We start from the raw sequence: 27,946 nt of genomic DNA, 5'->3' as shown, positions 1-27,946 counted from the left end.
TTGTTGCAGTCAGTAATTGGAAGACCCCAGAAACGGTCAAGGAGCTGAGGTCATTTTTAGGGTTCTGCAGCTATTATAGGAAGTTTATTGAGGGCTTCTCGAAGATAGCTGGACCCTTACATGATCTGGTAAATGCATGCTTGCAAAGACTCGCGCTAATATCGTGCGTGCGCGCGCACAAAACAGCATGACAGAATAGGCTACAGTTCTCTTTCGAGCTTTAACGAACAATAACACACACACACAATTATGCCAAAATGTCTTTTTGTCGAGTGTCTTCATAACATAAGAGTAATCTTATGATGAACATGAAGAGTTGTGATGACTCGTGAAAGAATGAGGCGCGTGTGAGATCCGAGTCTCTGACAGCGGCTGGTCTTAAAGGGACAGTACACAGTAGCCACTAATTACATCTGTCGCTAAAGTTATTCTTTTTTTTTATTCTTTTTTTTTTATTATTATTTTTCTTTACCCCTGACATGTATGGTTATATGTACTCTTGTATGTAAATTATGTTTTGTTCTTGTTAAAATGCAATAAAAAAAAAAATCTGTCGCTAAAGAACAAAGGGAACAGAGAAAAACACTCACTGCTCTTGACTAAAGAACTTTTTTCTTTAGGCTGATTATCACTAATCTGTGTGTGCATTTATTTTCCTTGAGAACCAAGCAAGTTGACTCATGAAACCATTTGTTTATTATATCGCATATCGCAATCGTAATCGCAATATTGACCTCAATTATCGCAATATGACATTTTCCTCAAATCGTGCAGCCCTACTCGAGACTGATGCGAGCCAGAATGGTTTAGGGGCCATTCTGTACCAGGTACAGGATGACAAGAAGCGGGTCATTGCATACGCAAGCAGGAGGTTGCGTAACGCAGAGAGAAACGATCGCAATTACAGTAGCATGAAGCTCGAGCTACTGGCCCTTAAGTGGGCTGTAGTCGAGAAGTTTCGTGGCTATTTACTTGGGTCTTGGTTTGAGGTGATTACAGATAACAATCCGCTTTGTCACTTGCAAACTGCGAAGTTAGGAGCGATCGAACAGAGATGGGTTGCTCAGCTCTCTGTCTTCAACTTTGAGGTGAAATACAGGCCAGGAAAGAGTAACGCAGCGGCTGATGCTTTGTCTAGGCAGGAGTTTGCAGGGGAGCCTGAAACTGATCCTGACGTTGATTGGGATGAGTGTGTAGCGATTTGCAGTGTTTTTAGTCGAGGTACAGCCTTGGAACCTGAACTCGCTCTGAAGGGACTTGAGTGCTGTAGGTTAAGGCAAATCCGTGTGTTGGAGGCTGGAGAAGCGGTCACTAGTCTCCAAGGTAACACTCATACACTTCCCGGTTACACTAGGGAGCAGTTGGTTGAGTTTCAGAAAAGTGACCCTGTTCTGGGGGAATTTAGAGAGTTTTGGGACAGGAAAAAGAGACCAGTTCATCGGGAAAGAAAGTCTCTGTCCAGGTCTGTGAAGTGCCTTCTGAAGCAGTGGAGCCTCATAAGAGAACGAAATGGGTTGCTGTATCGAGTAGTAGACGGCCCTTCTGAGGAGTGCTTCTGGCAACTGTTGTTGCCGGGTTGTTTAAGGAACCAGGTGCTGCAGAGCGTGCACAACGATATGGGGCACCAGGGTATTGAGCGGACCTTGGGGTTGTTGAAGCAGAGATGTTTTTGGTCCGGTATGTATGAGGATGTGGAGGAATGGGTAAAGAAGTGCCAGCGTTGTATCCTTACCAAGATGCCTCAGCCCAAAGTCCGTGCCCCTATGAGAGCATTCTTGGCTTCCAGACCCCTGGAAGTGATTGCGGTGGACTTTACAGTCCTAGAGCCTGCTTCTGATGGGCGTGAAAATGTTTTGGTCGTTACCGACGTTTTCACAAAGTTCACACAGGCGTTTCCCACTAGAGACCAAAAGGCGGTTACCACAGCAAAAACCTTGTTGAAAGAGTGGTTTATGAAGTACGGAGTTCCTGAGAGGTTGCACTCCGATCAAGGTCGTAATTTCGAGAGCGAGGTAATTGCTGAGCTGTGCAGACTCTATGGTGTGAAGAAGACCCGAACCACCCCTTATAGGCCGCAGGGAAATGCCCAGTGTGAACGGTACAACCGAACACTTCACAATCTGCTACGTACATTACCACCAGAACGTAAACGGCGTTGGCCTGAGTACTTGCCAGAGTTAGTCCATGCTTATAATGTTACTCCGCATGCTACTACAGGGTTTTCCCCGTATTATTTACTTTTTGGGGTACAACCACATCTGCCCATTGATGCATTGTTGGGTAGCGAGGAGGTCTCAGAGAGGAAACAAGACTGGTTGTCTGTCCATCGAGAGAGGCTGAGATATGCTCATGAGAAAGCAAAGGAGTACTCGGAGGAGAAAGCCCTAGAGAGAGTGACTCGGCTGAATGAAAAGACATTTTGTCCCCAGGTCAGTGTGGGTGATTTGGTTTATCTGCGCCAGCGGCTTCCAGGCAGGAACAAGATTCAAGACGCCTGGAGCCCGGTCATTTACCGAGTAGTGGAAATAGTTGGCACAACTTACACTGTTGAGCCTTTGGAAGGAGGGCCCTCAAAAAGGGTTCACAGGTCGGAGTTGCGTCCAGGTGCCATGCCCACTCCTAGGCCTAGGAGTAAGGAGAAGGCTGAGCCAGATACACGGCCTGTCGTTCTGGACAGTAGCGAGACTTCTGAGCCAGACTTTGTGGTAGTAGAGGAGCAACCTTTTGTGATGGGGGGCGCAAACACTTCAATGAGCTCAGAGGCCCTGGGTACTTCAGGGTTGAGAGGTGACAGCTCTCGAGGTGGCCAGGTACAAGTATCAGCGGATACGGATGGAGACCCTGCAGAGTTTGACGGTGTGGTCCTGAATGCAGAAACTCCAGTTGAGCGTGTCCAATCGGAGGAGCTAGAGACTGGTGAAGGGCGTAACCCAGTCCAGAGAGAATTGCCAGTTCCAGCTGTGCGCAGAAGCAAGCGAGCAACTGCGGGTATTCACACTAACCCTTTTCATGCACCCAGGTCCGCTTGTCATGCAGTGAACGTCAGCACGGATATGGTGTCTCAAGTATTGGCCAGTATTGGTACTGCATTGTTTGAAAAGGCATTACAGGGTGCTATGAATGCCGAAATGGGTGATTAAGGGAGTCATCGAGGACGCTGACTTGTAGCAGGGGAGGATGTAACCGGGTGGTAAATGCCTTTAAAGTTTGTTTTTCTCCCTTATGTTAAAGTCTTTTATTTAATTATTATTTTCCATGTTTAAATATAAAAACAGAGACTACCTGTATTTCTTTGGAGTCATCAGCGGGTGGCGCTTTGTGTGTTGCGCACAACAACGCGTTTGCGCTCTTGCCTCACGGCATCCGTAGTATATTTTGTTGGTGAGATGTGCAGCGGGCAGTGCAAGAGAGACGCGCACTCTCAAGATGTTGTCGACAATTTGAGTCATCCATGGGTAAATACAATGTTTTGCAAATATATTGTTGTTTAATACCATTTGTGGATGTATATTTTGTGTTGATTCGGAGAACTGTCATGTTTGGGAAGTTACGTTGTGTAAAATGTCCACGATGATATGACGTCACTCCATGCGGTCTAGGCCATGTTATTTGGCGTTATGCCAAATGTGATATACTTCATCTTTTCCATTTGTTTCAGGTGTTTTTCATGTAATTATAATTTAATGTGATTATTTTCAGTGTGCACCATAGTGTTGGAGATTTCAGCCCTTCGTGAAGTGCACCCTGAGTAATGAAGAGCAGTGAGGTGGTTTAAATTTTATCACCAGCTCTGAGAACCTCAGTTATTGAATTTTGTTTCTTTTATTTTCTGTTTCTTTGTGATCATTTAAACCAAATTATTCCTTGTCAATTAAATTGATACACAACATTGGAAAATAAGTCATTTTTCTTTATTTCACATCACATGAATAAACTTAAAGTAAATAGAACCCCCTTATGTGTTCCTGGTGGTAAATCTAAATCCCCGGTCACAGAAACAAAGATGAAGTTCTCAAGGTGAACGCTTACCTTCACTCTAGGGGTCAAACAACTTAAAATCAAGTCAGGAATCTTGGTGTGACACTAGAGTCAGACCTTAGTTTCAGTAGTCATGTCAAAGCAATAACTAAATCAGCATACTATCATCTGAAAAATATTGCAAGAATTAGATGCTTTGTTTCCAGACAAGACTTAGAGAAACTTGTGCATGCTTTCATCACCAGCAGGGTGGATTATTGTAATGGACTCCTCACTGGCCTTCCCAAAAAGACCATAAGACAGTTGCAGCTCATACAGAACGCTGCCGCCAGGATTCTGAGCAGAACCAGAAAACATGAACACATCACACCAGTCCTCAGGTCTTTACACTGGCCCCCAGTTACATTTAGGATTGATTTTAAAGTATTATTACTGGCATATAAATCATTCAATGGCCTAGAACCTCAATACATTGCAGATATGCTCACTGAATATAAACCCAACAAATCACTCAGATCATTAGGATCATATCAGCTAGAAAAACCAAGGGTTCACCTTAAGCATGGCGAGTCTGCTTTTAGCTATTATGCCAGCTGCAGCTGGAACCAGCTTCCAGAGGAGATCAGATGTGCTCCTACAGTAGTCACATTCAAATCCAGACTCAAAACACATCTGTTTAGCTGTGCATTTAATGAATGAACATTGTGCCACTGTTCGTCTGACTGTTTGTACTGTATTGTATTTTATTTTATTTTTCTAAACTGTTTTAATTATTCTTATTTCTTTTTATTATTTTAATTTCTTCTATGTAAAGCACTTTGAATTGTCACAGTGTATGAAATGTGCTATATTAATAAAATTGCCTTGCCTTGCCTATTGAAATTGATTTATTTTATTTGAAAGAATTTGCTCATGGAAGCAATAAATTAGATTTTCACAGATTATTTTTTCTTTTTCTGTAATTGCATTAAATGGCCTTGTGGTTTGATGTGTTTTAATATTATGCATGCAGTTTTTATGACTTCATATTATATTGAGTAAAATGCAAAACGATTTTCACACCACAGGACTATTTAAGTAAACTGCAAAAAAACAGCATAATTTATAAATGAATGGTCTTTCATAGATAAACAACTCTTGTGAACAGGCAACGTGAGGTTGGTTGGTAGTTACCGTCCCTGTGCTGGTAGAGTGGAGGTTCTTCATAGAGGTCAGTGGGGAACAGTGTGTGATGATGGCTGGGATGTGACTGATGCTGCAGTGGTGTGTAGAGAGATGAACTGTGGTAAAGCATTACGTGCAGTTGGTGATGCTCACTTTGGACAAGGATCAGGTCCAGTATGGATGGATGAAGTGAAGTGTACTGGATCAGAGTCAACATTGAAGAACTGTAAATCAAAAGGATGGGGTGTAAATAACTGTGGCCATGATGAAGATGCTGGAGTCATTTGCTCAGGTAAGAGTGTCCAATCTTCCTACTGTAAATGTTTTGTTACCAAAAGAAACTGAACAGAATTAATTTCCTTATCTTAATTTTGAAAAAGTTATAATGTTGTTTATTTATATAATTTAAACACACAGGTCGCCTCCCCAGACTCATTAATGGATCTCATCTGTGCGCTGGGAGATTAGAGATACTTCAGATTAAGAAGTGGGTTTCAGTGTGTGACGCTGCCTTTGACCAGCAGGATGCAGAGGTTGTGTGTAGAGAGCTGGACTGTGGGGCTCCTGTACAGGTGCTGGGAGAAGATGCTTTTGGCAAAGGAGACGCTCAGAAGTGGACACAAGAGATTCAGTGCAGAGGAAATGAATCGCACATGGTGTTCTGTCCTACGTCCAACTCTTCAAATACACACCGTTCCCATGACAATGCTGTAGGAGTAATATGCTCTGGTCAAGTAATATTTGACCTCTCTTTACATGTATTGCAAACATAAAGAGATTAAATCTCTTTCCTAAAGAGCAGTAAGTGTCCTTAAACTTTTGTTTTGTTTCAATACATTTAAACAGCTCAGACTCTTGTTCTGGTCGAGTTGAGCGTCAGTACTTCAGTAAATGGGGCTCAGTGTGCCATGCATGCTGGGATATGAGAGCTGCCAGTGTCCTCTGTAGACAACTGAATTGTGGGATTGCTGTGTCTGTTGTGGGATCAGACATGTGGGTTTGGAGAGGGAAGTGGTGAAATCTGGGCTGATGTGTTTGATTGTGACGGGAATGAAACAAAACTCTCAGAATGTTCCGTCTCTTCATGGAGTCGAGCTGAATGTTCTCATAGTCGAGATGTTGGAGTTGTGTGCTCTGGTGAGGGGGTTTTATTGAAAAAAAATTAAATGCATAAAATACCTTGCAATATCTTGATTAAAATGCCAGATATTTCCATCAGGTTCCTCTCTGGCTGTTCATGACGGTCTGGTGCGGTTGTCTGGAGAGAGACAGTGTGAGGGGGAGCTGGAAGTTTCCATCCATCAGGTCTGGAGGAGAGTTCTGCTGGACTCCTGGAGTCTCACTGAATCCTCTGTGGTCTGCAGACAGCTGGGCTGTGGCTCTGTGCTGAACTTCTCCGGCTCCTCTTCATCCAGTCCTGAACACAGTCATGAGTGTGTGACGGGCTTCCAGTGCTCTGGGAGTGAAGCTCATCTGGGGAACTGCAGCTCTCCACAAACTCTCAACTGCAGCTCCACACAACAGCTGTCAATCACCTGCCTTGGTGAGAACAACAACATCTGGGCAGATTCTTCAGTTGTTAGTGATCAATAATGTGTTTTTCTCTCTCTGAATATCAGGTCGCGGGTCCATCAGGCTGGTGGGTTCTGGGGGAGACTGTGCAGGGAGGCTGGAGGTTTTTCACAGCGGCTCATGGGGGACAGTGTGTGATGACTCCTGGGATATTAAAGATGCCCATGTGGTGTGCAGACAGCTGCAGTGTGGAGTGGCCCTCAGTAACCAGCAGGTACCAGCCTGGTTTGGTCCTGGTTCTGGACCCATATGGCTGGATGAGGTGGAGTGTGAGGGGAATGAGACGTCCCTGTGGAACTGCTCTTCTCCAGGCTGGAGGAAACATCATGACTGTCAACACAAGGAGGATGTAGGAGTCGTGTGCTCAGGTAATCAGTAAAGTAATGTGATCTATTTTTAAATATATAATTTCAAATGTTTAAAAGAATAATGTGCAGCTGGTAATATTTGCAAAATATACACCAGAATAATCAGGAGCGGATGGGTCATATTTTACAACAAAGACCATCTTATTGTATGATGGTCTGATAGACAGCGCTGCCATGGATGCCGCTACTTTTTAAAAAAAATTATATTGACCATGCAGAATCAAGTAATACATAAGATTCATAATATATTATACAAATATAATTAAGTATCTTTTTCATATGCTACCAGTGCTTTAGCAGTGTGCATTAGCCTTGTATTAACCAGTTATTTTGGTGATATTTTAGGTTAAGCAAAACTTAAACTCCAATATTTTTAATGCACATCCCTTTACATCTAGAGTTTAAAGAGATCAGGTTAACTGAGGGCTGTGAAGGGAATGTGGAGGTTTTCTACAATGGATCCTGGGGTAATGTGTGCTGGAACCAGATGGACAGAGACACAGCAGGTCTGATCTGTCAAGAGCTGAACTGTGAAAGATCTGGCAGTGAACCCAGTTCTTCAGAGGGACTGAAGTTCATAATTGGCTTGATTATTTAAAATGTCAACGTCATGATTCCACTCTATGGCAGTGTCCATCTTCACCCTGGGGACAGAATGACTGTTTGAGTTGTTTCAGTATGATTAATATTAATAATTTTTCTATTCAGCATTTAATTAAATTTTAATGTTTTAATTTTAGAGGAGCAGACTGGTGAATCTCCTCGGAGTCGTCTGACATGTTCTACCTCAGAATCTCTTCACCAGAGACAGTGTTCAAGTAAGATAATTAAAAGAGTGTATTTTCTTTATTCACAGTATCTTGATTTATTATCTGAGCACTTGTACACTGAATCCACATTCCACATTCATAATTTGTCACAACCTTAAATAGTCATAAAATGCATTGTAAATGTATTGCTGGTCAGTGATGTTGCTGTGTGTGATTTAGATCATGTTCCTCTCAGACTGAGTGGAGGTTTGAGCCGGTGCTCTGGGAGGCTGGAGGTGTATCATAACGCTGTGTGGGGTTCAGTCTGTGCTGATCTGTGGGACATCAGCGATGCTCAGGTGGTCTGCAGGCAGCTGGGTTGTGGAGCAGCACTGAGTTATTTCAGGTGGACTCCACTTGTTTCATCATTCACATAATTGCCGTGTAAACACAGAAGGCTAAACATGTCTCTAGCTTGTACCAGCTTTACTTAGTCTAAATTGTCATTATTGCCTTCTCTTAATTTATTGTTGATAAATCCTCATATGTCATTTATAATGGTTGTTCAATTAAATTATCAATCTTCCCATCATTCAGCCCTCAATCAATCATTAATATATTGATGACTGTTGATGTAGGGCTTAAATTGTTTAATATTAGGCTTTTAACCAAAATATTTAAACACAATAAAAATGTCTGTTCGACCAGAAACAATCATACAGAATTTTCATTATGAGAAAGAACCAAACCATTCTGGTTCCAGTAAGAGATCAACATGAAGACACTCTCTCCTGCCGTAAAACAAGAACAAGACGCTTATCATATCGTTTCTGGAATATGTGTTTTGCTGCCATGTATTGGAAGACAAGACTAACACATTGCAGTCAAAAATGCTCATTGTCTCCCTTGTCCGCCTGTCTTTAGAATAAGAAGTGTTTTGCTGCCATTTTGTCGTTTCATTGCCACATTTAACGCACATGCCCATGGCTGCTGTAGACCTATATACTTGCTATGGTGAATGATATATACAGTAGTGTATAATATAGTGAACATGTTTTAGAAAATATGCCAAAATGGTTGAAACTTTTTACTGAGTTACTACATACTAAAAATTAAATACTGAGCAATAATGAGATTATGTACTTATGTACTTATGTAGCCTACTACTTCTTGCCATGCTGTAGAAAGAGTTAACGTGTTTTTTCTTGTGTCCATTTCAATTTTAAGGAATTTTCCTTACTTATAGCTGGAAACTTCATGTGTTTTAAAGTTTGATCAATTATCACCATAGACTGTAAAATCACCCGGATTGGACTATATCCAGAGGCAGAACAACAGCGACGGTTAGCGTAAGTCTGTGGTTGAATGCAAATGTCAAAAATCCGTCCTGATGAATAACCAGCCCGCCTCTGGCAGGTGTGTGTGTGTGCGTCCTTACTAAAGTGTCTCAATATAGGTCCATACCCACCCCCTATCAAATATACAATGCCTGTCACTTCTGTGGAAGTATGATTTTGCAAAACAAGGTGCTTCAGCAGAAATGTAGTTCACTAGCTCTGTCTGCTGGTCACAAGGTGAACAACATGCTTATCTTCACTGATAATTATGGTTTTTGTGCCACCTGAAAGAAACCACTTTTGGTTAAATTAGGTACATTTCACAATAGTTACAAGAATATTTTTGATACATATATATGAAAGCTTTGACAAAATTAGCTTTAAGGAGAAGTAGTTTAAGGGTCTTTTCTGCCTTTCGTTAGTTTAATAAAGGCTTACTTGTGCACTGTGCTCTTGGTAAACTTTTACATTTTTAATGGCTTTTTTGTTACTTGTTAATGTCATACTAACATTCCTAATAGACAGTGTTCAGAGTTAGTTATCAGTGCTTTTATCTCTTCTGCAGGTGTTGGGCTTTGATGCTGTAAATAAACTGGAGAGTGTTTCCTGTCTCCTGTGTGTGTGTGTGTGTGTGTGTGTGTGTGTGTGTGTGTGTGTGTGTGTGTGTGTGTGTGTGTGTGTGTGTGTGTGTGTGTGTGTGTGTGTGTGTGTGTGTGTGTGTGTGTGTGTGTGTGTGTGTGTGTGTGTGTGTGTGTGTGTGTGTGTGTGTGTTTCTGCATCCCCTCTTGATGGGTGGGGAGGAGGAGTTCATCAGCACTGACTGTTAGATATATATGGAGAAAGTCATAAAAGCCTGGTCTGATTTGTCACTGAAGTTGTTTGATGATTTCCTCTGTTCTGTCTAATAAGGTAACAGCGAGTGTGATTGGAGGGTTTTGAACCTCTTTCTCTCTCATTAAGGGGGCTGAGAGAGGACGCCTGTACTTCTGTATCATCAGTGCGGAGAAGCTTGTACTGGATGTTGAATTAATCAAGCAGAGAGAGATGGAGAGATGCCTGACACTCATTTTACTGTCTTCAGTTATAATACTCATCACAGCTGGTAAGTACACGTGAAATTAAAGAGATATATATATTTTTTTAATGATGGGTTAAATGCTATATTATTTAAGATCTTAAAATTAAACTATACTGTAATGTGTTTTTTTAGATGCCTGTATAATCACATTGTCACAATATATTGAATGTGCTCCTGTGTTATCTCTTTCTCTTTCTCTCTCTGTCTCTCCAATTTATAAAGAGCTATAAATAAGTTTTACATGAGTGTCTTCTTTTTTATTCAATATAATATATCGTTATCAAAATAATATTAGTATTTATTAATTGAAACCCTAAGAGGTCATTATTGTAGGTTTTTTTTTTTTTTTGTCTTGTTGTGTTTTGATTACAATTAAATTTTTCATGTGATATCAACATTGTAAATGTTGTCTCAATCTTCTGTTATCTAAAAAAATAAAACATTGATCACCTTTTCTCTGGATGAAAACGATTTAATCGCCATGTGTCAAACATTATTCTATAACCATGCAGGCATCTCTGTCCCTCGAGTTGGGTGGCCGTAAAATTGATCACACATTTGGAGTTCTGATTTGATAAACATTGATTTGGAAATATTAGTGACAGACATATAGCTTGAGCAAGTCCCATGAACATTTTTATAATAAAAAAGAAAAAGAATCACTCATTCATAATCCAGCAGGATAAATGCTGTATAATGTTATGTCAAGAAGTTTGTGATCATGACAAACAAAAACAAAACCTAAAGGCCTTTTATAGGGTTACAATGTTAGTGTCTTAAACAATGCCAAGACCTCAGCTACAGAAGAACTATATAGAGGGAAACATATATATTAAAAGAATACACCAGGTTTAATATAGTTTAAGCTCAATCAACATCATTTGTGGCATCATTTTTTATCTAAATAATACATTTCTACTTGTCCCCCCTTTAAAAAAATAGGTTTTCTGTAAACTTTAAAATACTCACTGTCTCAATAATATAGAAACAAGACTTAAACAAATATGCGTTAACATGATTATAGTGTGGGAAAAAAATGCTCACTAATCTTTTCTGTGCAAAGTTATTTCCAGTTTTAAACTGTTTCCATGACAACATAATGGTATAAACCCTGTCATTGTTTTTAACTATTTACAACTGAAACAATAATACATTTTAGGATAATTGAAACCATATTTGTTTTAATAAAAGGGAGTCAGCATAATTATTTTTTTGTTAATCAACACACCTATGATGTTGATTGAGCTAAACTTGTATTGAACTCTGAATATTCATTTTAAATACTCAGACGTATGTGTCCCATTTTCCCAGTTGTCCCACTTTGTAATGCTATAAATTTAACTTTCATCCCTTCATCTTTCATCTCTCATTGTTAGACCGTATGGATGTGAGGCTGGTTGGTGGTCACAGTCGCTGTGCTGGTCGAGTGGAGGTTCTTCATAGAGGTCAGTGGGGAACAGTGTGTGATGATTTCTGGGATTTGGCTGATGCTGCAGTGGTGTGTAGAGAGCTGGACTGTGGAGAACCTGTAGATGCTCTGAGTGATGCTCATTTTGGACCAGGATCAGGACCAATCTGGATGAATCTTGTCATGTGTACTGGATCAGAGTCTACACTGAAGAACTGTGGATCAGCAGGATGGGGTAAAAGCAACTGTGATCATAGTAGAGATGCTGGAGTCATTTGCTCAGGTAAAGTATTTTACATATTAAAATTCATATGCGCTTCCAGATTGGCTTCTAATTTTTAAAGAAGTTTTAAAATGTTGACTTCAATAATAAATACATTTTATATTTATATTTGTTGTGGTTTTCTTTTGTGTTTTTACTTTATTCATTATAAGACTAAAAATAAAATGGCTTTGATGTACAAATTATTATCTTGAAGCCCCATAAATAAGCCATGCTTTTGTTGATCTGTGTTGTCTTATTCAGAAGTCCGGCTGGTTGGAGGTTCTCGCTGCTCTGGGAGGTTGGAGATCCTTGATGATCAGTCGTGGGTTTCAGTGTGTGACGCTGCCTTTGACCAGCAGGATGCAGAGGTTGTGTGTAGAGAGCTGGACTGTGGGGCTCCTGTACAGGTGCTGGGAGAAGATGCTTTTGGCAAAGGAGACACTCAGATGTGGACACAAGAGATTCAGTGCAGAGGAAATGAGTCTCAGATTCACCTCTGTCCAACATCACCGTTAGATGACAACATCTGTTCACATGAGCACAACATTGGTTTGCTGTGTACTGGTAACAGTTCAAAGTACAACAAAGCACATTTCATTTCATTTTATTATAACAATTTAAATTTACAATAGCCTTTTCTCTTACATTCATAGACATACGAAATGTGAGACTGGTAAATGGCAGCAGTCGCTGTGCTGGTAGAGTGGAGGTTCTTCATAGAGGTCAGTGGGGAACAGTGTGTGGTGCTGGCTGGGATTTGGCTGATGCTGCAGTGGTGTGTAGAGAGCTGGACTGTGGAGAACCTGTAGATGCTTTGGGTGATGCTCATTTTGGACTGGGATCAAAACCGTTTTGGATGAAAAATGCAATGTGTACTGGATCAGAGTCTGCACTTAAGAAATGTGGATTCATACAACCAACTGATCTTGATGTGTGTCTTGATAAGAGCGCACAAGTCATTTGTTCAGGTAAGCTAAAGCTAAAAATCCTGTCGTAATGTACAAAACAATTGCACCAAAAGCAGTGATAATTTCATTTTTCAGCTTCTTTTTGACAGCACAAACTGTTAAGGTCAGACTGTAATAATCCGAGACCTTGTTAAAAATAAAATTTAGAAGCTTGTTTCTAACTCTACATTCTAATGTAATTCCCTGATAGGATTCATTCATAGACATTGTTGACATGAAAATGTTGAAATGTGGGCGGTCATGTAATGTATTTAGATTTTTACAGTAACAATAACTATACACTGTTTTGTATATGAGCTGTTTTTGTAGGTTACTTTCAAGTCCTTTTGGACTGGGAAAAAGTTTTACTGACATGTATAATATGTTTTCATAATAAATATCTTTTATTTCAGAAGATAAAGGAAAATATTATTTCTCGTTGATTGATATATTAATTATATGACTGACTCATTATTGAAGGTCTCTAACTTTAAATTTTGTTTTTCCTTCTTTCAGAAGTCCGGCTGGTTGGAGGTTCTCGCTGCTCTGGGAGGTTAGAGATACTTGATGATCAGTCGTGGGTTTCAGTGTGTTACGCTGCCTTTGACCAGCAGGATGCAGAGGTTGTGTGTAGAGAGCTGGACTGTGGGGCTCCTGTACAGGTGCTGGGAGAAGATGCTTTTGGCAAAGGAGACGCTCAGATGTGGACACAAGAGATTCAGTGCAGAGGAAATGAGTCTCAGATTCACTTCTGTCCAACATCACCATCACATGAAAACAACTGTTCTCATGAAAATGATGTTAGACTAGTGTGTGCAGGTTTGAGCCTTTTTTATATAAACTGAAATCAAATTTAATGTTCCCAAAATCTACACTAAATATTAGTAAATTTTATCATAGTTTTTTCTCTTTTTGTGATTTTTTTTTTCCACATTCTTTCCTTTTGTCCATATGTCTTTACTCCCTGTTTATTTATTTTATAGACAATTTGAGAGTGAGGCTGGTTGGTGGTCACAGTCACTGTGCTGGTAGAGTGGAGGTTCTTCATAGAGGTCAGTGGGGAACAGTGTGTGGTGCTGGCTGGGATATGGCTGATGCTGCAGTGGTGTGTAGAGAGCTGGACTGTGGAGAACCTGTAGATGCTCTGGGTGATGCTCATTTTGGACCAGGATCAGGACCAATCTGGACAAATCGCACGTTATGTTCGGGATCAGAATCTACACTGAAGAACTGTGGAACAGTAAATTGGGGTTTTTATGACTGTGATCATACCAAAGATGCAGGAGTAATCTGCTCAGGTAAACTGGTCCATACCCTGCCAATTCAACTGCTTTAAAGGGAAAGTTCAACCAAAAATGAAAAGTCAGTCATCATTTACTTTGTGTCTTTTCAAACCTCTATGACTTTGTTCTGTAGAGCACACTTTTTTTTTTCTTATTTTACTTTCATTATATTGAAAAGACTAGCAGGATATTCTGTAAAATTCCCCTTTTATGTTCCATAAAAATGAAAGTCAGATGATTTGGATTGACATGAGAGACTGAGTAATTTGACTATTTTACTCCTTTCACATTAATAAGTGGTGCTTTATGGTAGAACAATAATGACAAGAATTACACACCTTTAGATAAACAAAATTGAAACGATTCTTATCTCTTGCTACTTCAGGTGTCAGGCTTATTGGAAACTCCAGTTGCTCTGGGAGGTTGGAGATGCTTGATGATCAGTCGTGGGTTTCAGTGTGTGACGCTGCCTTTGACCAGCAGGATGCAGAGGTTGTGTGTAGAGAGCTGGACTGTGGGGCTCCTGTACAGGTGCTGGGAGAAGATGCTTTTGGCAAAGGAGACGCTCAGATGTGGACACAAGAGATTCAGTGCAGAGGAAACGAGTCTCAGATTCACCTCTGTCCAACATCCTTACACAAAAACAGCTGTTCACATTATAATTACCAGGGGCTGGTCTGTGCTGGTGAGTTAAAAGAATATAGTTTTATCATACCTTTTACTAATAGGGTGCATCTCAGTCACCTTCATATTTCACAGTCAGAACAATGACCAAGGAGCCAGCCATTTTAAGGTCTGTCTCAATCACAAAATCCTTCAAGTTCATAGGAATGTTCGCTCCCTAAAAATCCCACAATGCACTCCAAAAACTTGATGCTCACTACATTCCCCTTAATGGAAGTTCTGTTAAGTGCAAAACAAATCGCACAAACCAACACAATATCAACACAATATCATCATGACATGACAAATCGTTATTTAATTATATGTCAGTATAAACATCAGTAGATAGGTAGTGAACAGTGTAGTACATATTTATAATAAAAATTTGGCTAAAATATTTCAGATATATATAACAACAATCAAAGTATATTTCATAACATACATTAAACAGCATAAAAATGTCAGAAAGATATTATGTTTGTTGTTAATAAATACCAGTGGTGACGTTTTATGACACAAGCACCAAATCTTATCACCGGGAATTGAAAAATCAGTGTCCAAATGTGTAGTGAGCCAGTGTGCTTTACCAGTGCTGAATTTGTGTACACAATATACTGATACGCTAACGTGCTTATGGAGATGCACCCACAGTCTCTATCTGTATTTTTCTGTCACTTAGATAAAAAGAATGTGAGGCTGGTTGGTGGCAACAGTCGCTGTGCTGGTAGAGTGGAGGTTCTTCATAGAGGTCAGTGGGGAACAGTGTGTGGTGCTGGCTGGGATATGGCTGATGCTGCAGTGGTGTGTAGAGAGCTGGACTGTGGAGAACCTGTAGATGCTCTGGGTGATGCTCATTTTGGACCAGGATCAGGACCAATCTGGACAAATCGCACGTTATGTTCGGGATCAGAATCTACACTGAAGAACTGTGGAACAGTAAATTGGGGTTTTTATGACTGTGATCATACCAAAGATGCAGGAGTAATCTGCTCAGGTAAACTGGTCCATACCCTGCCAATTCAACTGCTTTAAAGGGAAAGTTCAACCAAAAATGAAAAGTCAGTCATCATTTACTTTGTGTCTTTTCAAACCTCTATGACTTTGTTCTGTAGAGCACACTTTTTTTTTTCTTATTTTACTTTCATTATATTGAAAAGACTAGCAGGATATTCTGTAAAATTCCCCTTTTATGTTCCATAAAAATGAAAGTCAGATGATTTGGATTGACATGAGAGACTGAGTAATTTGACTATTTTACTCCTTTCACATTAATAAGTGGTGCTTTATGGTAGAACAATAATGACAAGAATTACACACCTTTAGATAAACAAAATTGAAACGATTCTTATCTCTTGCTACTTCAGGTGTCAGGCTTATTGGAAACTCCAGTTGCTCTGGGAGGTTGGAGATGCTTGATGATCAGTCGTGGGTTTCAGTGTGTGACGCTGCCTTTGACCAGCAGGATGCAGAGGTTGTGTGTAGAGAGCTGGACTGTGGGGCTCCTGTACAGGTGCTGGGAGAAGATGCTTTTGGCAAAGGAGACGCTCAGATGTGGACACAAGAGATGAAGTGCAGAGGAAACGAGTCTCAGATTCACCTCTGTCCAACATCCTTACACAAAAACAGCTGTTCACATTATAATTACCAGGGGCTGGTCTGTGCTGGTGAGTTAAAAGAATATAGTTTTATCATACCTTTTACTAATAGGGTGCATCTCAGTCACCTTCATATTTCACAGTCAGAACAATGACCAAGGAGCCAGCCATTTTAAGGTCTGTCTCAATCACAAAATCCTTCAAGTTCATAGGAATGTTCGCTCCCTAAAAATCCCACAATGCACTCCAAAAACTTGATGCTCACTACATTCCCCTTAATGGAAGTTCTGTTAAGTGCAAAACAAATCGCACAAACCAACACAATATCAACACAATATCATCATGACATGACAAATCGTTATTTAATTATATGTCAGTATAAACATCAGTAGATAGGTAGTGAACAGTGTAGTACATATTTATAATAAAAATTTGGCTAAAATATTTCAGATATATATAACAACAATCAAAGTATATTTCATAACATACATTAAACAGCATAAAAATGTCAGAAAGATATTATGTTTGTTGTTAATAAATACCAGTGGTGACGTTTTATGACACAAGCACCAAATCTTATCACCGGGAATTGAAAAATCAGTGTCCAAATGTGTAGTGAGCCAGTGTGCTTTACCAGTGCTGAATTTGTGTACACAATATACTGATACGCTAACGTGCTTATGGAGATGCACCCACAGTCTCTATCTGTATTTTTCTGTCACTTAGATAAAAAGAATGTGAGGCTGGTTGGTGGCAACAGTCGCTGTGCTGGTAGAGTGGAGGTTCTTCATAGAGGTCAGTGGGGAACAGTGTGTGGTGTTGGCTGGGATATGGCTGATGCTGCAGTGGTGTGTAGAGAGCTGGACTGTGGAGAACCTGTAGATGCTCTGAGTGATGCTCATTTTGGACCAGGATCAGAACCAATCTGGATGAATCTTGTCATGTGTACTGGATCAGAGTCAACACTGAAGAACTTTGGGTCAGCAGGATGGAGCTTACATGACTGTACTCACAATTCAGATGCCGGTGTCATCTGTTCGGGTGAATAATTTAACTGATTGCCCATTAATTTGTTGTGACATAAAGAATATTTTATTTGGAAAACTGTTTGTAAGTTTATTGTTTTTAACTATCAAGCATTTGTTTTTGTCTACTGTGCACTGTCATTCCTGTAATATTAACAGGTCATCAAGCTTCCAGACTCGTTAATGGATCTCACCTGTGCTCGGGGAGGTTAGAGATACTTCATGATCAGTCGTGGGTTTCAGTGTGTGACGCTGCCTTTGACCAACAGGATGCAGAGGTTGTGTGTAGAGAGCTGGACTGTGGGGCTCCTGTACAGGTGCTGGGAGAAGATGCTTTTGGAAAAGGAGACGCTCAAATGTGGACACAAGAGATTCAGTGCAGAGGAAATGAGTCTCAGATTTCATTATGCTCAATTTCATTATCACACAAACAAAGCTGTACCAGTGACAATAATGTTGGTCTGATCTGTTCTGGTAAATTATAAATATTCAGTGTCTTTGTATTTAAAACAGTATATATTCTCTGTCAGCTGCATTATACTTTATTTTAACCTCTATGTTCTTTATTCAGGTTACACAGAGGCCAAACTGATGAACTCAGTTTCAGTCTCAGATTCAGACTCCTGTTCTGGAAGAGTGGAGCTTCAGTTCCTCAATGAGTGGGGCTCAGTGTGTGATGCATGCTGGGATATGAGAGCTGCCAGTGTCCTCTGTAGACAGCTGAATTGTGGGATTGCTGTGTCTGTTGTGGGATCAGACTGGTTTGGAGAGGGAAGTGGTGAAATCTGGGCTGATGTGTTTGATTGTGACGGCAATGAAACAAAACTCTCAGAATGTTCCGTCTCTTCATGGAGTCGAGCTGAATGTTCTCATAGACGAGATGTTGGAGTCATTTGCTCTGGTAAACTTATGACACTGAGAGCATTATGCTCTTTTTCACCATATTATAACAATTCTTATTTTAGTAAAACACAAGATCTTCTCCTCAGGTTCCTCTCTGGCTGTTCATGACGGTCTGGTGCGGTTGTCTGGAGAGAGACAGTGTGAGGGGGAGCTGGAAGTTTCCATCCATCAGGTCTGGAGGAGAGTTCTGCTGGACTCCTGGAGTCTCACTGAATCCTCTGTGGTCTGCAGACAGCTGGGCTGTGGCTCTGTGCTGAACCTCTCCGGCTCCTCTTCATCCAGTCCTGAACACAGTCATGAGTGTGTGACGGGCTTCCAGTGCTCTGGGAGTGAAGCTCATCTGGGGAACTGCAGCTCTCCACAAACTCTCAACTGCAGCTCCACACAACAGCTGTCAATCACCTGCCTTGGTGAGAACAGCAACATCTGTGCAGATTCTTCAGTTGTTAGTGATCAATAATGTGTTTTTCTCTCTCTGAATATCAGGTCGCGGGTCCATCAGGCTGGTGGGTTCTGGGGGAGACTGTGCAGGGAGGCTGGAGGTTTTTCACAGCGGCTCATGGGGGACAGTGTGTGATGACTCCTGGGATATTAAAGATGCCCATGTGGTGTGCAGACAGCTGCAGTGTGGAGTGGCCCTCAGTAACCAGCAGGTACCAGCCTGGTTTGGTCCTGGTTCAGGACCCATATGGCTGGATGAGGTGGAGTGTGAGGGGATTGAGACGTTTCTGTGGAACTGCTCTTCTCCAGGCTGGGGGAAACATGACTGTCAACACAAGGAGGATGTAGGAGTCGTGTGCTCAGGTAAACACAACTAAAAAACAAAACTTTTTGTAACATTTAAAATCTAAAATATTATTTGGTTTATTTCAGTCATCCATATATATATGTAAAATTCAGTAGTTGAAATAAATGGAGTTCGATGAAAGCTATTAGGTTGTGTTCATGTTTCCATGTAGAGTTTAAAGAGATCAGGTTAACTGAGGGCTGTGAAGGGAATGTGGAGGTTTTCTACAATGGATCCTGGGGTAATGTGTGCTGGAACCAGATGGACACAGACACAGCGAGTCTGATCTGTCAAGAGCTGAACTGTGGAAGATCTGGTGCTTTTTCCAATTCTATAACAAGGGTGGAATCAGCTCGCAACTGGCTGGATAAAGTAAAATGTCGACCACATGATACAAATCTGTGGCAGTGTCCGTCTACACCTTTGGGAAAGAATGACTGTGGTGAAAATGAAGTGGCTAAAATCACCTGCTCAGGTAAGGTATAATATAATATATTCTTCACCTTTTTTCCTGAGCAACCAATGAGTGCTGCCATGATAGATTCGAATGTCCGTTGTCCTATTCCTGGTCTCCATAGTAACCCATGTTAATACTAGATAAAAACAGCAACTGAATTAATTAAACAGAAACTTTTTAAACACTACTGAGAATACAAATAAGCTCAGGGTCAAGCCAATAAAATTAAGGAATTCTGTTTTGAGCACTACCCCACAAACATGTATGAATTGCATTCTGTGCCAAATACTGATGAGACAAAAGGAGCATGGCTTGCAGCACCATTAGTTAAAATATTCCCCAAATAAGGTATATGACTGCTGCTTATCATTTTGGGGATAAAAATCCCACTGAACTTCACTGCGATCTGCAGCTGTATTGGGAAATTAACGCCCACCTGTTATCAGTGTTATCTTGACAGCTGCGGCACTGCCAAAAGACAGTCATTACGACACTGTAAATTGTCAGCATTATGGAGACATATCCTTTTTTTGGTAACACTTTACACAAAGGTTTCATTAGTTAACATTAGCATGTTTATTAATAAACATTAACAAAAATGAATAATGTTTATAATGCTCTAACTTGTGAATCCAGAACATAAAAGTCTTGAATCCCCTCGAAGCTATTTGACATGGTCTACATCTCCCTACCAGAGACAGTGTTCAGGTAAGTTAATTTGATGGCAAAGAACATCATAACAGTTATGTGACCAGAATAGTACTCTTCTGGATATTAATGTGTTGTCTTCTATGTGCAATTTAGAACGCCTTCCTCTCAGACTGAGTGGAGATTTGGGCCGGTGCTCTGGGAGGCTGGAGGTGTATCATAACGCTGTGTGGGGTTCAGTCTGTGCTGATCTGTGGGACATCAGCGATGCTCAGGTGGTCTGCAGGCAGCTGGGTTGTGGAGCAGCACTGAGGGCTGATGGGAATTCAGTCTTTGGTGCTGGTGAAGGTGTTGTGTGGCTGAACAGAGTCGAGTGCAGAGGGAATGAGATTCACCTGTGGGACTGTCCTCTCTCCCTGAAGAACCACACTGACTGCTCCCACAAAGAGCACACTGGACTCACATGTGCAGGTCAGAGCAAAACACTGACCAATGTCTGTCTTTCTTGTTTTTTTAAACATAATTTTAGTGCTAATAATACTGTTTGTGTCTGTTTTGCCAGATTTGTCAGTGTCCACTACTCCTGCCACAACAGCATCAGCTTCTCCTCCAGTTTCTCAGACAGTGCGCTCAACATCAGTCACTCCTCCACAAACTCCTCCAGTGTCTCTCTCTGTGCTTGTGGTTGTACTGGGAGTTTTGCTCTTAGTGCCACTGCTTAATCTGATTCAGCAGAACAGAGTGATTAGGAGAGGTAGGAGAGATCCAGAGACTGTCATATTGTTTGTTATTCAGTGTGTGATCAGTCATGTGTTGTTGTTACAAACTGCTCCAAGACACGAAGGTTGAGATCCAAATGCAGCTTTAATTAAGGGGCAATCCGGACACGTAATCCAATATACAGGCAATCGGTCAAAACTCAGGTAGGCCGTCCAAACAAACAAACAAACAAACAAACAAACAAACAAACAAACAAAACAGGCAGGGGTCAGAGGCAAAAGAGTAATCCACGGAACAGGCAAAAACCAAGAGACATGAAACCAGGGAAAATGCTCGGAAATGCAGTGCAACAACATACAAAACCTCGCAATGAGTGAACATGGTATAAATAGGCTGAGACTAACAGGGTAATGACACACAGGTGAATGCAATCAGTGATGATGAGTCTGGGCAGTGAGTTATGGGAAATGTAGTTTGTGAGGGAGTGATAATAGTCTGGTGTGGAGTGCCCTCTGGTGGCTCTCAAGGGCACTCCAGCTGTGTGACCGTTACAGTTGTGAACTGACAGCAGGTTTGTCTGTCTACACTCACAGCTCTCTCTAAGAGGAGACACAAGACGACGACTGAGGCCGTTTATGAGGAGATTCATCACAGACCCACTAATAGACAGAGTTTCTTCACTCAGAGGGGTGAGTAAATGTCATAGAGTCTGATTTGAGGAGATCATAATCACTTTATTCATAGTGGAGAGTAGAATAAATCACATAGATCCAGTTGTGTTATCTGAAATGATACAGGGTTAGTGTTGTGATTCAAAGGAATTGGGGATTTTGGTTGATTTACACCTGTGAACGTGTGTCTGATGAATCTACTTATCCATAATAGGAAGTGTCCTTTCAGAAGAACAGCATTCTGGGTATGAAGATGCTGATGAGCTTCTTTCAGGTTAGAGGACTCAAGTATAAATCAATATAACTCAAATCTTATCACGTACAGAAATTAATGGATGTTAAATTAATTAAAAACATTCTCTTAGCTTGTTATCTTAACTGAGTTTAAATTATATAAACCATCCAGCATATAATAATTCAGATAAGGATTTATTGAATCTCTCTTTTTTTTCATTGATGCTTTTAAAGCAAATTCTGCAGGAGGAGCCGCACCTGACTACTATAATGACATCACCACCACTGAAGGGTCAAATAAAGGTCAGTGACTTTGAAAATGAACTATTGGGCCTCTGAATAGTTAAATCAGTTTTTGTTTATTTCCTCCTTGCTGTTAACTCATTTAGAAGAGCAGCAAATCACACCTGAGAATTATGATGATATAATCACTGTTGGACTGAGATCTCGTGATACAGGTTTATTTCTTATTATAATTTACAGGTTTTAACAATATAGATTTATATGCATTTTAATTATACATATGCACTGTTTCAAAATCCAAAATCTTGCACATTTAATGGATGTATTTAATTTTTCATTATTTTGTTTATTTGTCTCTTTTGACTTGCCAGAAAACTATGATGATGTCATCATTGTACGACAATTCTGCAATGATAAAGCAGGTGTGGGATTCAAATTACTCTCTCAAAATTTCAACAAAATTTCTTTGTTTGTTTGTTTGTCTGTCTTCAAATTATAGTGGCATATAAACTCATGTAATTAATAATAGAAACATTTATATTAGAGGGTGTTCAGGAGGAATATGATGATGTGAAGAATATCAGGGAATATATGAATGGCATGTTTGGTACGTTACTGACATTTACGTTTTGTTTTTTATAATCGTTTTATAATATCAATTTCTGTGATCATGATTGTTCATTTAACTTGACTGCCAATATTGATGTGTTCATTTATAATACTTTTTAAAGCATATATTGATAAATTAATTTGCTCTTGTTTTCTAATAACAGACTATGATGATGTGGGGGAGGAGCCAGGAAAACAGGGAGGGACTTTATAACTGAAACCACACCCACTGCCTCAAATCCTTTCAAAGCTTTTAAGTTTTCTGTAGAGTTTAAGTGTCTTTGATGCTATACAAGTGCTGTTCGCCAATCTTTTATGTAACATTTTGTATTGAAATCTACTAAATCAAGTATGTTTAATCAGTTTTTGACTGAAAAAAAGGCTTTGCTTTCATGGCTTTTTCAAAAAGTTAAAATTTCTCTTTCCAGAGGTTTTTACAAATCTCATTGTTTTTGTGATCCCATTGCACTAAAACATTTTTATCAATTTGTTTATAATTGTTATAATATCAGATGCTTTAACTTCCACTGCTCCAGTCTTTAATATTTCACAGCCTCTTAAAAATATAAATAAATATAAAAAATAAAAAATATAATTTTTCTTTTGAATGTAGACCCACTGATGTTGGAAATATATATTTAGCTAAAGAACGTTGGAGTGTACTTTTGGGAAATAAGTTTACAAACAGCAGCTGTGATCAAGGATCTTTCCCTCAAAAGAATGTAATGACTCTTTGAACTGAGCAGAAGAGCATGTTGTTCACTTTATGTCCTGCAGAGGGTTTTTTGAGAAACAGTACACGGGGTGCCTACAGCATGCGTTTTATGTACTTGTTTCATATTTCTGTCCAATTTTACTGGGTTTTTTTTTCTGTTTAGGAATTAAAATCAGACTGACTATGTGCATGGATGTTATGTTATTATTATTATTATTATTATTATTATTATTATTATTATTATTATTATTATTATTATTATTATTATTGTGAATTTTGTTTCAGCAAACTGTTTTCTGTACACAAAATGCAAAAGTTCAATACAATTCTATGAAATGTTATACTTTTATTCAGGAATAGACCTTTGATATGCATTTTTGCTTCACAGTGTTTGTGGTCAGCAGTTAGTTATCAGTGCTTGTATCTCTTCTCTGCAGGTGTCAGACTCTGGCGCTGTATGTACACTGAAGTGTTTCCCACACTCACTGTCATGACAGCTGGGTGAGTTTATCATGTGTGTATCTTCAGTAAATTGTCTGAAAGGTGGAGGAGTAACATTCATCAACAGAAGCATTCTCTTGATATATATATGGAGATTTATTGGCTGATTTGTTGTTGTAACTGTTCTCTAAGTTTAACTCTGAGTGTGATTGGTGGTCATCAAAAGCCCCTCCCCTCTCTCTACCTTTATCTTTCTCCCCAGAGCAGACAACAGTCTCTTTTTCTTCAGAATTGCTAAGAGAGCAGATGAAAAGTTGGAAACACTTTACAATACGGGTGCACTAATCTACATTAATTCATGCTTAACTAATGCAAAGATAATCATTTGTTAATGTATGACTCATGAAGAACTAAACCATTAATTAATGATTACTGCATCAGTAATAAAGATTCTAAATGATTAATAGATTAAGTAATATATGAATTGTTATTGATTAAATGTGTCATAATGTATTCATTCCTTAAAGCTGCAGTCCGTAGCTTTTTTGGGTTAAAAATTATCCCAAATAAATTTTTGAGCAAGTATAACCAGCCAGTGTTCAAAACAACCTGCTTGCCTTAACTCGATTCAAAACGGTAAGCTTGTAATGTTTTTAATTCTAATGGTACTGGTGGATTTTCCGCAGGAAATTCGAGCATGTCTTTGCGTCATTACGTCACATCTGTACACATAAAGAAGGAGTCTCGGCTAGTAGACTATATTGCGTGTGAGGATGTTGGAGGTGGAGATTTATAGCCTTTTCTCACTGCACTTGATATAATTAAACTTATCAATTTGATGGCGGATCCAGAACGGTTCAAACGACAATCACCAGTGACAACTGGAGATTCACCCGAACAAGACTTCGGACTTCGGAGAAAAAAAAGAGACTGCAACCGGCCCAATGCGAAAACAAGGATAAATATCGGAAGGGCATTAAATGTAGTCACGCAATGCTGATGTTGTTAACATTAACAATTTGAGGACAAAGTATAATTTGCACAGTTTGACGTGATATGATAAGCAATCGTTAGATTTAAGCAATCGGCGTGATTTACTGCAATGCTTTTTTCCCCCTTAGTTGGTCAGAACAAAAGTGGATGTTACTTGTTCAGACGACATTTCCCGGTGAAAATTCTTATGTTGGTCATACTTCCAAAAAGTAGAATCTGTGATTGCGAATGCCAGTATCTACACCGGCACGGTGATTGACAGCCTCACATTCTGCTCAAAACGTATTCATCCGCGCTTTGCCATGCCGAGGCACAACCCACGTAAAGTTGATAATTCCGCAAATAACTGCAACTGCAGATTTTGAACAGAGATGGCGACAAAGAGGAAAAACTACGGACTGCAGCTTTAATAACATATTTTATTAACTAATAGTGTAAATTAATGCGTTAATTACCATAATGGGTTGATGTCATGTACTTCAACTTCGAGCTGTCTGCTTTAATTAATCATTAGCTAATGATTTGCAAATGTATCATGTTATGACTTTACTTGTTGAGGCACATGACTATTAACTAATTGCTAAGTAATATGTCATTTTGGTTTTGACATCCACACTAAGCCATGGTTTTCAATTTCCAACCATCTACAACCAAGAAAGTCCGATGAACCTTGTTGTTCATGGCACAGGAATATGTCAGGTTAAGCTTGAGGTCGTAGAAAACTGAGAACATGCGGCCGAGCTCTGCTGTTTCATAACACTGTGTCTAGACTGGACAAAGACAATAGAACATCCATTATAGTCAGTGAGACTACACTGGATGCGGCGCGACGCTACACAACAAAACCCCGACAGTAAACTGATGCCACACTCTATTCCTGACGTACTCGAGCTCTTGTGCTCTGTTACGAAGAACAAATGGACTTGTAATGGTCTGTCATGTCCAGTGTAGACAGCTGGTCTCGTCCAGTTTAAACACAGTGTAACAGCGGTCAGGAGTTCAGATTCTGGTGTGCTGATATTTGTGTGCAGCCCAACTTACCCCATCCTTCAAACACATTCTTTGACATTACATTCACTGCATGTGCAAACTGTCAAAACCCATAAATGGCATATTACTTAACAATTAGTTAATAGTAATGTGCCTTAACAAGTAACATCATAACATAATGATACATTTGCAAATCATTAGTTAATGATTAATTAAAGCAGACAACTCGAAGTTGAAGTACATTGCTTTGACCAATTGTGGTAATTAACACATTAATTTACACTTTTAGTTCTTAAAATGTTATTAAGAAATGAATACATTATGACACATTTAATTAATAACAATTCATATATTACTTAATATATTAACCATATAGAATCTTTATTAGTTGCTGATGCAGTAATCATTAATTAATGGTTTAGTTCTTCATGAGTCATACATTAACAAATGATTATCTGTGCATTAGTTAAGCATGAATGAATGCATATTAGTGCACCCGTATTGTAAAGTGTTACAGAATAGTTTGTACTGAAGTGCAGAGCAGAGGAAGATGAAGAGCTGTCTGACAATATTTCTGATGTCCACAGTCGTCACACTCACCAGTGCAGGTATTTTATCCCTCAGTTAAAGGGCCAAACAGTTTCTTTCAACATATTAAATGAAAGTAGTTTAATATTTAACATAAGGATATTACAGCGTACCATCAATGAGTTTAATTTATATACACTATTGTTTGTATTTCCTTACTGATATTTATTTCTTTTATTAAAAAAAATAGCTTATGGTAGCAAAGAATTAGATTCTCACCGATAATTTTTTTGTAAATAATCAATTGCATTAAATGGCCTTGGGGTTTGATGTGTTGTCATATTATACATGCAGTTTTTATAATTTATTAATTGAGTGAAAGCAAAAGTGATTTTCTTTTTCACACCACATGATTATTTAACTGTAAAAAAAGCAGCATAATTGATCTCTCATAATTTAACTTTCATAGATAACGACTCTTGTGTGCAGGCAAAGTGAGGTTGGTTGGGGGTGAGGTTTCCTGTGCTGGTAGAGTGGAGGTTCACCACAAGTAATATCACACACATTTTAAGAATCATTGCAAATAATTTACCAGCAGCTGCAACTTTCAATCTGCAACAAGAAAGTAATATTAATGTAGTATTTGTAATCAAATAGTTTTTTTAGTTCATTTACAAAAAAAATAACTTAATTGAATTGAACATAGTTTATCTAATTCTAGAGTTTAAAGAGATCAGGGGCCGTATTCATAAAACATCTAGTTAAAAGTAGCTCATATCTTGCCCATTTAGGAGAAACTCTAAAAATAATTAGCATGTTAGTCCTAATTATAGGACAACATTTTTGCTCTGTGTAATTCACAAAGCATTTTAGCACTAAAACCAGCTCATATCTGTGAAAAGTTCAGCAAAGAGGACTTTAAAGTCACTAATACCAAATCACAAACAATCCTAAAATGGCTGTTGCTGGCAATGTGCCTCAGCAATCTGCCCAAAGACACTGTACACCATTTAGGCAACAGGCGATAGAGCATTGGGTGCTGAGCCATTTCTTCATAAATGCAAGAAATATTTTAATTTATAGATTTTAGTCTTCAATGACATAAAGGTTAATTTGGCAATATGCATTGAATGATAGAGAATAAAACATTGCAGTCAAGTTGAAAATAATCTCCCATCATCTGCGCTGATAGTCTTGTGGGCAGTTCGGGTGACCTGAGTTCGAGTTTCGGCTCGTGGACCTTTCCCAATCCCTTCCCCCACTTTCTCTCTGCCACTTCGCTTTCTACTCACTCTCCTATCATAATAAAAAGGTAAAAACGGCAAAAATAAATATTTAAAAAATAAATAAATACATAAACAAATTAGTATTAGAATAGGAACTGCAGAGGGATGCAGAAAACCCTCGAGGTAGGTGAGTCGGGTGTGTGTATATACAGTTGTAGTCAGAATTATTGGCACAATGTGATCAAAGATGGCTGTAAAAATAAATCTATATTGAATATATTAAATCTAAATCTATATTATCATTTTGATCTTTCACAAAAAAATGTAGCAAAAATCTAACCTTTCATTT

General features: G+C 39.3%; 1 protein-coding gene and 1 pseudogene across 2 annotated transcripts in view; one reads left to right on the top strand and one right to left on the bottom strand.

The window, feature by feature from the left end:
• Nucleotides 1–768: 768 nt before the first annotated feature.
• Nucleotides 769–27,946, bottom strand: part of LOC308689887 (uncharacterized protein) — a 154,247-nt gene continuing 127,069 nt past the window's right edge. The window contains exon 7 of the transcript XR_014030078.1: nt 769–779. The gene's annotated coding sequence lies outside the window, so the exon portion shown is untranslated. The remainder of the gene's footprint in view (nt 780–27,946) is intronic.
• LOC308689047 (scavenger receptor cysteine-rich type 1 protein M130-like) lies at nt 11,628–22,163 on the top strand (annotated as a pseudogene). Its single transcript has 16 exons — nt 11,628–11,937; nt 12,181–12,483; nt 12,573–12,768; nt 13,383–13,679; nt 15,492–15,806; nt 17,592–17,906; nt 18,004–18,333; nt 18,422–18,745; nt 18,822–19,139; nt 19,295–19,597; nt 20,216–20,287; nt 20,384–20,698; nt 20,790–20,981; nt 21,541–21,636; nt 21,833–21,892; nt 22,087–22,163. The product of its transcript is annotated as a scavenger receptor cysteine-rich type 1 protein M130-like (transcript).

Source organism: Scardinius erythrophthalmus (assembly GCF_964197995.2).
Source record: "Scardinius erythrophthalmus genome assembly, chromosome: 4".
NCBI lineage: Eukaryota > Metazoa > Chordata > Actinopteri > Cypriniformes > Leuciscidae > Scardinius > Scardinius erythrophthalmus.
The sequence above is the reverse complement of the archived record's forward strand: the minus strand, read 5'-3'. Positions and strand labels throughout refer to the sequence as shown.